Genomic DNA, 11,071 nt, shown 5'->3' on the forward strand with positions numbered 1-11,071 from the left:
GCAGGGAGGGTCAAGACAGTGAATCTTAACCTTTTGTTATAAACATTTTTGTGGTATAGTCTTTTATTTGGTATTTGTTTTAGAAAATACTACTGATGGCTTGAGTTTATATTCTTGCAATCCTTTCACTTACTGGTACAATGGTAGACATGAATATGGACGCAGTAGCCTGAGCTAGAGCAGTGAACTTGAACCATGAGGTAACCGTGAGACTAGAGGCCATGCCTGACCACTCAACAAAAGAGGGGGAGCCTGAGCCCTGACACCATGGAGCTCCATGCCCCATGACACTGCTGGATGCCCACATCTGGATTTTTATACCAAAGGAAGAAAACCGCCTTTGTAAGCCACTGTTGTTTTGGGTTTTCCTATCACTGACATTCTTTAGAATGTCATTCATATACTGCATTTTTGGAAACCCCTTTGGTACCCCCAAGACTGGGTAAGTGCCCGCCTTGTATGTTCTTCAGTCTCCTCACATCCCCTCCCCCCCCTTTTTTCCCTTTTTTAGTATTTGCCACATTTTCCTGTAATTGAATATTCACTTTCTCTAGATGGAAACTTCTCTAAGGTAGGAAGACACTATTCTCTACATCTTTTCACAGAGATCCTAGAAACTCCGGAAAGACTGACAGCACTATCCTGTGAATGTGACAGACACAATGATTCCACTGAGGGTGTTGAGAGGAAATGACATGGGCTGCTCTCTGAATCAGCTGGGTCACTGTGAAGTCATCTTAGGGTGGGGTGGGGTGAGTAATGCTGGCTGTGCTGAATAAGCAAAGATAGAGAATTAGGGCAAAGGAGGGAGGGGGCAAACTTGGCACAAAATTCAGGTCATCTGAAACAGATGGCATTAGAAAAGTCTGCTCTTCCTCGCTTGTTTCCTCTTATTTCCCATTTCTGGCTCTTTTTAACCTCCCCAGCCACTATGACCCTGGTCCTCTATCACTTGTACCCATGTCCCCATACACCAGTTCTCAAATATTTCTAATTTTTCTATTCAGACTGACCCTGAACAGGCAAAAAGTGAGAAAGAGAAAGCAAAGACAGTTCCTTGCTATCTTCTCTTGTTCATTCACTTCACATACATATAGTGAATACCTGTACTGTTAGACCAGTGGATGCAAAAGTGAACACACTATCCCCAGTTTCAAGGAAGTCATCTTCTTGGTTGAGATTTTAGAGGAAACAAGAGATCTCCCTATTCTAGCCATCTCAGTCTTTCAGATGACCTTGATCAGGAACAGAATACATATTAAAGTAGTCATCCTGTTTCTATCTGCTTCTCAATACTGAATCTCCTTAATACTGAATCTTGTTATGCTGGTGGACCCTGATACTGGGAAAGACTGAAGGCAGGAGGAGAGGGGGATGACAGAGGACAAGATGGTTGGATGGCGTCTCAATGGACATGAGTTTCAGCAAGCTCCAGGAGATGGTGAAGGACAGGGCAGCCTGGCATGCTGCAGTCCATGGGGTTGCAAAGAGTTGGTCATGACTGAGTGACTGAACAACAGCAAATGCTGGTGGACTGGATGAAGATATGATGTGAACAGAAGTAAGGAAGGTGAGACAGGCAGGTCAGAAAGTGAGGTAACACAGACAAGATACTTAAGAAGCTGAGATATTGACAAAGCTTGGAACCTGAATTGGAAAAGCCGTTTTCCAAAAGAAGTTTGACTGTGTGGTAGGTTTAATCCCCAATTCAGTGCTCAGGAGATTTCCAGTGAAGACTTTGTCTTTCCTTTTGGTCCCGTGAAATCTCAGGTCAGATCCATGTAGCTGTTTCTCATTCTTGCTCCTCCCTAGTGACTCCCACACTGTGCCTTGCGTTTCGGCCTGATCCATCTTTTTTTTGGGTGGATCTTTTGTGTCTCTTGAGGCAGGGAGTGATAGCTACCTACAAAATTGCCATTCTCAGGTTATCTTTAAAAACAGAATGCCTTCTGTTATATAGCCATGTGCCCAGTAGCCACAAGATTGCGTTTCCCACCCTCCTTTGCTCTTAGTCATGACTGGTGACTGTGATAGAAGCAGATCTGTAAGAAGGATTTCTTGGAAGACTGCCTTCAAAGAGCTGATTCAGCTGGGAAATGAGTCTCTTTCTTACCCCACCTTCTTCTTAACTGTTGTCTGGACTTCAGATATGATGGCTGGAACTCCTGCAGTTGTATTGACCCATCATGTGACCTTGGAGATGGAAACTAGGCAAGCTCTGGATGGCCCACATCCAGATTCCTTTTTGTGGGAGAAAAAAAATCAAATTTTATCTTCTTAAAGAGATTGATGTTTTAGGTTTTTGGTAATGTGCGTCCAGACTTAAACCTGACACTACTACGTGCTTAATATTGTAATGCTTTATTATTATTATTTATTAGTTGGATTTGATCAATAAGTTCAGTTCAGTTGCTCGGTCTTGTCTGACTCTTTGCAACCCCATGGACTGCAGCACATCAGGCTTCTCTGTCCATCACCAACTCCCGGAGCTTGCTTAAACTTATGTCCATCGAGTAGGTGATGCCATCCAACCATCTCATTCTCTGTCATACCCTTATCCTCCTGCCTTCAGTCTTTCCCAGAATCAGGGGCTTTTCCAATGAATCAGTTCTTCTCATCAGGTGGCCAAAGTATTGGAGCTTCAGCTTCAGCATCAGTCCTTCCAATGAATAGTCAGGACTGGTTTCCTTTAAGATTGACTAATTTGATCTCCTTGCAGTCCAAGGGACTCTCAAGAGTTTTCTCCAACACCACAGTTCAAAAGCATCAATTCTTTGGCGCTCAGCTTTCTTTATAGTCCAACTCACATCCATACACAACTTCTAGAAAAACCGTAGCTTTGACTAGACCTTTGTCAGCAAACTTAGGTCTCTGTTTTTTAATATGCTGTGTAGGTTTGTCATAGCTTTTCTTCTAAGGAGCAAGCATCTTCTAATTTCATGGCTGCAGTCACCATCTGTGGTGATTTTGGAGCGCAAAGAAATAAAGTCCCTCACTGTTTCCATTGTTTCCCCATTTTTGCCATGAAGTGATGGGACTGGGTGCCATGATCTTAGTGTTTTGAATGTTGAGTTTTAAGCCAACTTTTCGCTTTCTTCTTGCACTTTTATCAAGAGGCTCTTTAGTTCTTCTTCACTTTCTGCCATAAGGGTAGTGTCATCTGTATATCTGAGGTTATTGATATTACTCCTGCCAATCTTGATTCCAGTTTGTGCTTCATCCAGCCTGGCATTTCTCATGATGCCCTCTGCATATAAGTTAAATAAGCAAGCTGACAATGTACAGCCTTGATGTATTCCTTTCCTAATTTGGTCAATGAATTTATATTAAAATTATTTTCCTTTATGTTTTTTGTTAAATTTATTTATAAACTGCATGTATACCTAATCTTATATAAATGCAGAGTTGCAATTACAAGCATGCTTTCTAATAGATTTTGGACTTCTTTCTTTCTTTTCTTGGCTTGGTTTCCCCACTTATTAACATATGCCCTCCCATATAAATCCCTCTCATCTAAATCCAAATCTACAGGTCAAAACAGGCTGAGAGCAGGGTGGGGAGAACCAAAGAAAAACAAAGCACAGGGCCATGAATGAAGGGTGGTGGCCCTTGTTGCTCATCATGAATGTTCTGCAGTAGGATCACATTCCCAGCCCTTCTGCGTACTCACCACCCCCAGGTGAGCCATGACCATGGAAGTTACTTCAGCCAGTGGAGTTTGAGTAGAAGTGATATGTCACTTCCGAGTGGAGCCCTTTAAGAAACAGAGCCCAATTTGCCACACATTCCCTTCCCCTGCATCCAGAGGGAGCCTCCAACCACCTTCCTCCCTGAGAGTGTGATGAGCAGGGCTCCCTGTTCACAAAGTCAGGTGTGAGTGAGGAATAAACCTCAGTTATGTTGAGACTTTGAGGTTTGGGGTTTTATGTCTTCATAGTGTAACTCAGTTTCTCTTCACTTAAACAAGAGGGTATAACAGGCACTCCTAATGGTCTCCTTCTTCATTTGGTAACTAAACCCCTAGTCTAGGGCCACCCAGCTAAAAAGTTCATTTCCTAGCCTCTGTAACTTCATCGTAGCCAATGACAAATGAGTGGAAGTGAGTTTATAACTTTTGGTTGTGGCCTTTAATGAAAGGGGCATATCCTGCTTTCCCTTCTGTCCTTCTAGCTGGAATCAGTTCAGTTCAGTTCAGTCACTCAGTTGTGTCCGACTCTTTGTGACCCCATGAATCACAGCATGCAAGGCCTCCCTGCCCATCACCATCTCCCGGAGTTCACTCAAACTCACGTCCATCGAGTCAGTGATAGCATCCAGCCATCTCATCCTCTGTCGTCCCCTTCTCCTCCTGCCCCCAATCCCTCCCAGCATCAGAGTCTTTTCCAATGAGTCAACTCTTTGCATGAGGTGGGCAAAATACTGGAGTTTCAGCTTTAGGATCATTCCTTCCAAGGAACACCCAGGAACTTCCCAGGATCCTTGGAAGGAATGATGGACTGGTTGGATCTCCTTGCAGTCCAAGGGACCCTCAAGAGTCTTCTCCAACATCACAGTTCAGACGCATCAATTCTTCGGTGCTCAGCTTTCTTCACAGCCCAACTCTCACATCCATACATGACCACTAGAAAAACCATAGCCTTGACTAGATGGACCTTTGTTGGCAAAGTAATGTCTCTGCTTTTGAATATGCTATCTAGGTCATAACTTTTATTCCAAGGAGTAAGCGTCTTTTAATTTCATGGCTGCAATCACCATCTGCAGTGATTTTGGAGCCCCCCAAAATAAAGTCTGACACTGTTTCCACTGTTTCCCATCTATTTCCCATGAAGTGATGGGACCAGATGCCATGATCTTCATTTTCTGAATGTTGAGCTTTAAGCCAGCTTTTTCACTCTCCTCTTTCACTCTCATCAAGAGGCTTTTTAGTTCCTCTTCACTTTCTGCCATAAGGGTGGTGTCATCTGCATATCTGAGGTTATTGATATTTCTCCTGACAATCTTGATTCCAGCTTGAGCTGGAATGCAGATGTAATAACAGGAGCTGAAGGAGCCATGTTAGACCAGAGGTGAGTATCACATGTGGAAGATAGCAAAGCAGTAAGAAAAAACTGGGTCCCCGTCACTGTGGAGTGACCTGGACTATTATTGCATGAAAGAGAAATGAAAGTGTATTCTATTGAAGGCAGTGTTATTTAGGCTTTGATCACAGCAGTTGTGCCTGTAACCTAGCACTCATAATCTATTAACAAATCTGTGTTAACTTTGCTTTGACAATTAGAGTCTGATGCATAGAGACAAGATCTTCTCACATGGACTTACAAGTGAGTAAGGTTAAGATCCCTGCATTCTGGAACCTGTGATCTAGCATGGGCTTCAGAAACTTAAGCAAGGACAAAGCCACATAGCCCAGACAGCTTCAAGATGCTGTAGGAAGACTTGGAAGGGGAATCTATATCACTTGGGCTTTCAAGGGGGTTGCCTAAAGAAGGGGATCATCTTAGGTCATTTGTCCCAGAGTAGCCCATGATGCTAGGTTTCCTGTACAAGTGATTTATTTCAGAACTCTTCCTGAGAAACCAGTGAGGGCACAGGGGAAGCAGGACAGGAAAATGGATGAAACTGAGTCTTGTGTGATATCATGGATGTGATATCATGGATGTCTTGGAGAGGGGAGCTGTAGTCTGCTCCCACAGGCAGCTCTGGAACATAAGTTGTGTCTCTAACATACCCCAATCCAAGGCTTGGGAGCTGGGCTTTCACACTCCCACCAGCTCCTATCTCTCAGCCTTCAACTAATGACCCCCCAGTGTCTATGGGCTCTTGTATGAGATTCTCCAAAGTCAGAGGTGCCCACTAGAAGCCGAGGAACACCAAAGCCTGGGAAAAGGCAACTTCAGATAATGTTGAGTTGTTCTACACTTGCTCTGCAGGCTCCAGCATCACATCAGGAATCCCACGAGGGAAAAGAGCCCCTTCTAGTCCTTCGAAGAAACCTTATCTTTCTTAAATTTAATTTTTATTTTCTATTGGGGTATATGTGAGTTACAATATTATGTTAGTTTCAGGTATACAGCAAAGCGATTCAGTTATTTATATATATCCATTCTTTTTAAGATTCTTTTCTCATACAAGTTACTACAGAATATTGAGTAGACTAGACTTTCCTGTGCTATAGAGTAGCTCTTTTTAGATTTCATAGTTTATATATATTAGTGCTTTATATATATTACTTTATACATATATAAATATATATAATACATATAATAATATATAACCATATTATATAAATATATAAATATTATATATATTACTTTATACATATATATTATATAAAATATATATAATAATATAATAATATATAAACACATTATATAAATATTATATATATTACTTTATATATATTAGTCCCAAACTCTCAATTTATCCCTCACCCCTTCCACTTTTCCTCTTTGGTTGCCATAAATTTGTATTTGAAGACTATTTCTATTTTGAAGAAATCATTCCTGATGAACCAGGATGAACTACCAGCTGGAATGAGGGTGCACTTCACCCCAGTGGAAAGCATTACACCCTAGCATTTAAGTTCCCCCTAAACACCAAAGAATTGATGCTTTTGAACTGTGGTGTTGGAGAAGACTCTTGAGAGTCCCTTGGACTGCAAGGACATCCACCCAGTCCATTCTGAAGGAGATCAACCCTGGGATTTCTTTGGAGGGAATGATGCTGAAGCTGAAACTCCTGTACTTTGGCCACCTCACATGAAGAGTTGACTCATTGGAAAAGACTCTGATGCTGGGAGGGATTGGGGGCAGTAGGAGAAAGGGACGACCGAGGATGAGATGGCTGGATGGCATCACGGACTCGATGGACATGAGTCTGAGTGAACTCCGGGAGATGGTGATGAACAGGGAGGCCTGGCGTGCTGTGATTAATGGGGTTGCAAAGAGTCGGACATGACTGAGCGACTGAACTGAACTGAACTGAAAGCTTGCATACACTCACACACACAATTAAACGTTTTTTAACAGCATGATGTATGAACTGGTGTAATTATTAATAAAGTGCTCAGCCAAGACATTCGAGGCTTGGTGTCTAGTTTGGGTACCCTTTGGTGTCACACTGCAGCCTTCCCTATTTCCATCCCTATTGCCCTTGGCATTGGCTGTGATAAGGCTCCAGAAGGACAAACAAAATTCCCCAGCCACTCAGGCCAGACGGATGTAAGAAGGAAAAAAAAAACAGCTGTCTTCCAGACAGCAGTCCCAAAGCAGCCCCTAGAGCAGCTGCAGGTTAGACAGCCTCTACTCGCCTTGCTCAGGCCTGGAGGCCCACAGTGTAGCCCATACATCCCACAGCTGGACGCCTCTGCACAGCACTTACACAGCTCTCCAGAGGCTGACTCATGGCTCCAACCGCCGGAGTTCCAGTCCCTAGTTTGTCACTAAATTCCCTTGGTCTGCAGCGACTTTTCCTGATGGCTTGGCGTGTAGAGAATCTGCCCGGAATGCAGGAGACACAGAAGATGTGCGTTTGATCCCTGAGTCTGACGATCCCCGGGAGGAGGAAATGTCAACCCACTTCTGTATTCTTGCATGAAAAATCCCATGGACAGAGGCGCCTGGCAGGCTACAGTCCACGGGTTGGCAAAGAGTCAGACATACCTGAGCTACTCAGTACACGCGCACACATTTTTGCTGAAGTATTTTGAGGAAGAGATTACCGTTTCACAAGGTATAAACAACCACAGTGCTATTTTGTTCCAAACAAAAGTAACGTCTAGTATCCTGTGCATGTCCAATCCTCCAAAAAAAAAAAAAAAAAGCCTTTTCATGGTTTGTTGATTCAAATCAGAATCTAGAGAATGTACATGTACTACATTTGGTTGTTGTCTTTAAAGACTTTAAGTAAGAGTCTCCCCTCCTTTTATGTTATTTGTTTAAAATATTTGAGGAGGTGAGGTTATTTGCCTTATAGAATGTCCCAACTATTGGGTTTAGAGCAGGGGCCCACAACCCCCTGGCTGCAGACCAGTACCGGTCCTTCAGCCCTTGGTCTGTTAGGAACCAGGCCGCACAGCAGGAGGTGAGCAGCAGGCCAGTGAGTGAGGCTTCATCTGTATTTACAGCTGCTCCCATCGCTCTCTCATCACCCCCAGATGGGACAGTCTTGTTCCAGGAAAACAAGCTCAGGGCTCCCACTGATTTTGCATTATAGTGAGTTGTATAATTATTTCATTATATATCACAATGTAATAATAATAGAAATAAGACGCACAATAAATGTAATGCCCTTGAATCATCCCGAAACCATCCCCACATCTCCTCCTCCTCCTGCTGTCCCCCATGACCCCCTGCCCCAGCCCCAACCAGTCCTTGGAAAAATTGTCTTCCAGGAAACCAGACCCTGTTGCCAAAACGGTTAGGGACTGCTGGTTTAGAGGATTGCCTCTCTGTTCCTGTAACTGTGTATTTTCCCCCAAACAGGTATTTAGATCTAGTCATGAGTTGAAAATTTTTCATTGGAATATTTCATACATATTTCTTGTGGCACCACTTCAAGAGGCTCATAATTTCTAGTTGATCCACTTTGATAGATGCTGATGGGAAATAGATGGGGAAACAGTGGAAACAGTGTCAGATTTTATTTTTGGGGGGCTCCAAAATCAATGCAGATGGTGATTGCAGCCATGAAATTAAAAGACACTTACTCCTTGGAAGGAAAGTTATGACCAACCTAGATAGCATATTCAAAAGCAGAGACATTACTTTGCCAAGAAAGGTCTGTCTAGTTAAGGCTATGGTTTTTCCAGTAGTCATGTATGGATGTGAGAGTTGGACTGTGAAGAAAGCTGAGCGCTGAAGAATTGATGAATTTGAACTGTGATGTTGGAGAAGACTCTTGAGAGTCCCTTGGACTGCAAGGAGATCCAACCAGTCCATTCTGAAGGAGATCAGTGTTGGGTGTTCTTTTGAAGGAATGATGCTAAAGCTGAAACTCCAGTACTTTGGCCACCTCATGCGACGAGTTGACTCATTGGAAAAGACTCTGATGCTGGGAGGGTTGAGGGCACGAGGAGAAGGGGATGACAGAGGATGAGATGGCTGGATGGCATCACGGACTCGATGGACGTGAGTTTGAGTGAACTCCGGGAGATGGTGATGGACAGGGAGGCCTGGCGTGCTGCGATTCAGGGGGTCGCAAAGAGTTGGACACGACTGAGCAACTGAACTGAACTGAGATGTTTTGGGTCCTGATGTTGTCAAACTCATACATCCATTTATAAACTTCCCCTTTGACTTTTCTTCCTATGGTTTTATTGTCCATTGATGACCTTTGCCTAGATCTATTGTTTCGTGAGGATGTTGCAAAACAATGATTTGCTATTTCTACCACTCCTTCTGAATTTAATTCCTAGAATTCTTCAGTTAAGAAGAGTATTCCTTCGACTATGTGTAGTTACATGAAATATGCTTCACAGCAACAAAAATAGCATAAATATTGATGATTATTTCCCTTTCTCAGTGGTCAAAATAATGAGTTGGTACCACTGTGATCCACTGTGATCTGGCACAGTGACAAATTAGATGTTGTCTATTACCATTTGGAACTACTGGATTTTTATATATTTGATGTGATGCTAAAATTGTCCCACCTTTGATCTTTTTATATGGATTCGTAAACTTTGTCTGGCCTCTTCTGGTCTTTGAAGGTCCTCAACTTTCTGGTCCTTCAAGATTCCCAGGCTTATCTTGTGCATTTCTTGGTCCAGTCCTGAAATCAACCATTTCTTCAAAAATTTCTGCATGTTTTAGTGAGAAATGGTAGAGGCCACAAGCTATGCCTCAGGATAGTCACTGTTAGCACATTGCCATTGCTTCGGGGCTTTTTAGTGGTCAGCCCGAAGCACAGATATTCTGTAAAGATAAAAAAAGGAAAAGAATTAATGGGTACAAACTTATTTTTCCAAGTTTAAAGACTATAGGCTTTCACTTAAACATTTTTTTTGTTTATTTTATACTTAAATATCTTTTCTCTATCCACTGAAAGTCTTGCTTCAGAACAATATTAACATTAATTACTTATTTGCTCTAACCTGTAACATAAACATGATACTTTCAAAATAACAGTATCAACAGCCATAAGTCATTGGATATAGTCTCACATTTCTTTGGATTTTTGGATTTGTTTTGGAGGGAGGGCACTTTTCTTTGTTTCTCTTTGCCCTTAGAACACACTCTACTCTGAACACAGAGTCAAAATCCTGCATTTAAATTTGTAGCTGTGTCACCAGCTTGATACAATTAGGTTCATTTGTCTTAGTTTGTTCTCAGTTTTGACAGATATATTTATCTATTTTTGATGCTGTATGGTTGCAAAGTCAAACTATAAAACAAGAAAAAATCTCACTTCTGTCTCTGTCCTGCCTCCATAAATTATGATTTTTATGGTTTTGGTTTAGTTTTCCACTCTTTCTTATTGAAAATAGCCATGCATGTGTATGTAAAAGCAACAAACTATGGGTACTTTTCTGGCCCCTCTGTTTTAAAAACTAAGCAGTGTACCCTGAAGACCTCACCCACCCCACGCCTCTCTCCATCGACATTATAACCAGCTGTTGGGATACCCTGTGCCTTAATCCGCACTCCCTGGTGGATGGTCACTTCAGGTATGTTTCTGATCTTTTGCTTTTACAAACAATGTTGCAGTGAGTGGCTTGTGCATCTGGATTTTTGTATTCTTGTCACTGATTCTTTGGGATAATTTCCTAGTAGCAAAATTGCTGAGGTAAATGGTATTTGTGTGTGTCATTTGCTAGGTGCTGTCAAATTCCTTCTATAGCTATTGAATCACAAAAACTGAATTTTAACAATTTGTAAAAAATGAGGGTTAAGACAGATCGCCCCAACTATCACTGACCTGGTGACTAACACCCTCCTGTTGTTTTATGAAAGGGACAGGCTTGGATAGATACCAGGCAGGAACACCCAGGACCAGGGAGTCGGTGAAGGAGCCATAAAATTCCAGGTCCTTATTTTGGCTGAAATAACAGTTTTAACAGGTAGCCCTATTC

Source organism: Ovis aries, chromosome 21 (assembly GCF_016772045.2).
Source record: "Ovis aries strain OAR_USU_Benz2616 breed Rambouillet chromosome 21, ARS-UI_Ramb_v3.0, whole genome shotgun sequence".
Taxonomy (NCBI): domain Eukaryota; kingdom Metazoa; phylum Chordata; class Mammalia; order Artiodactyla; family Bovidae; genus Ovis; species Ovis aries.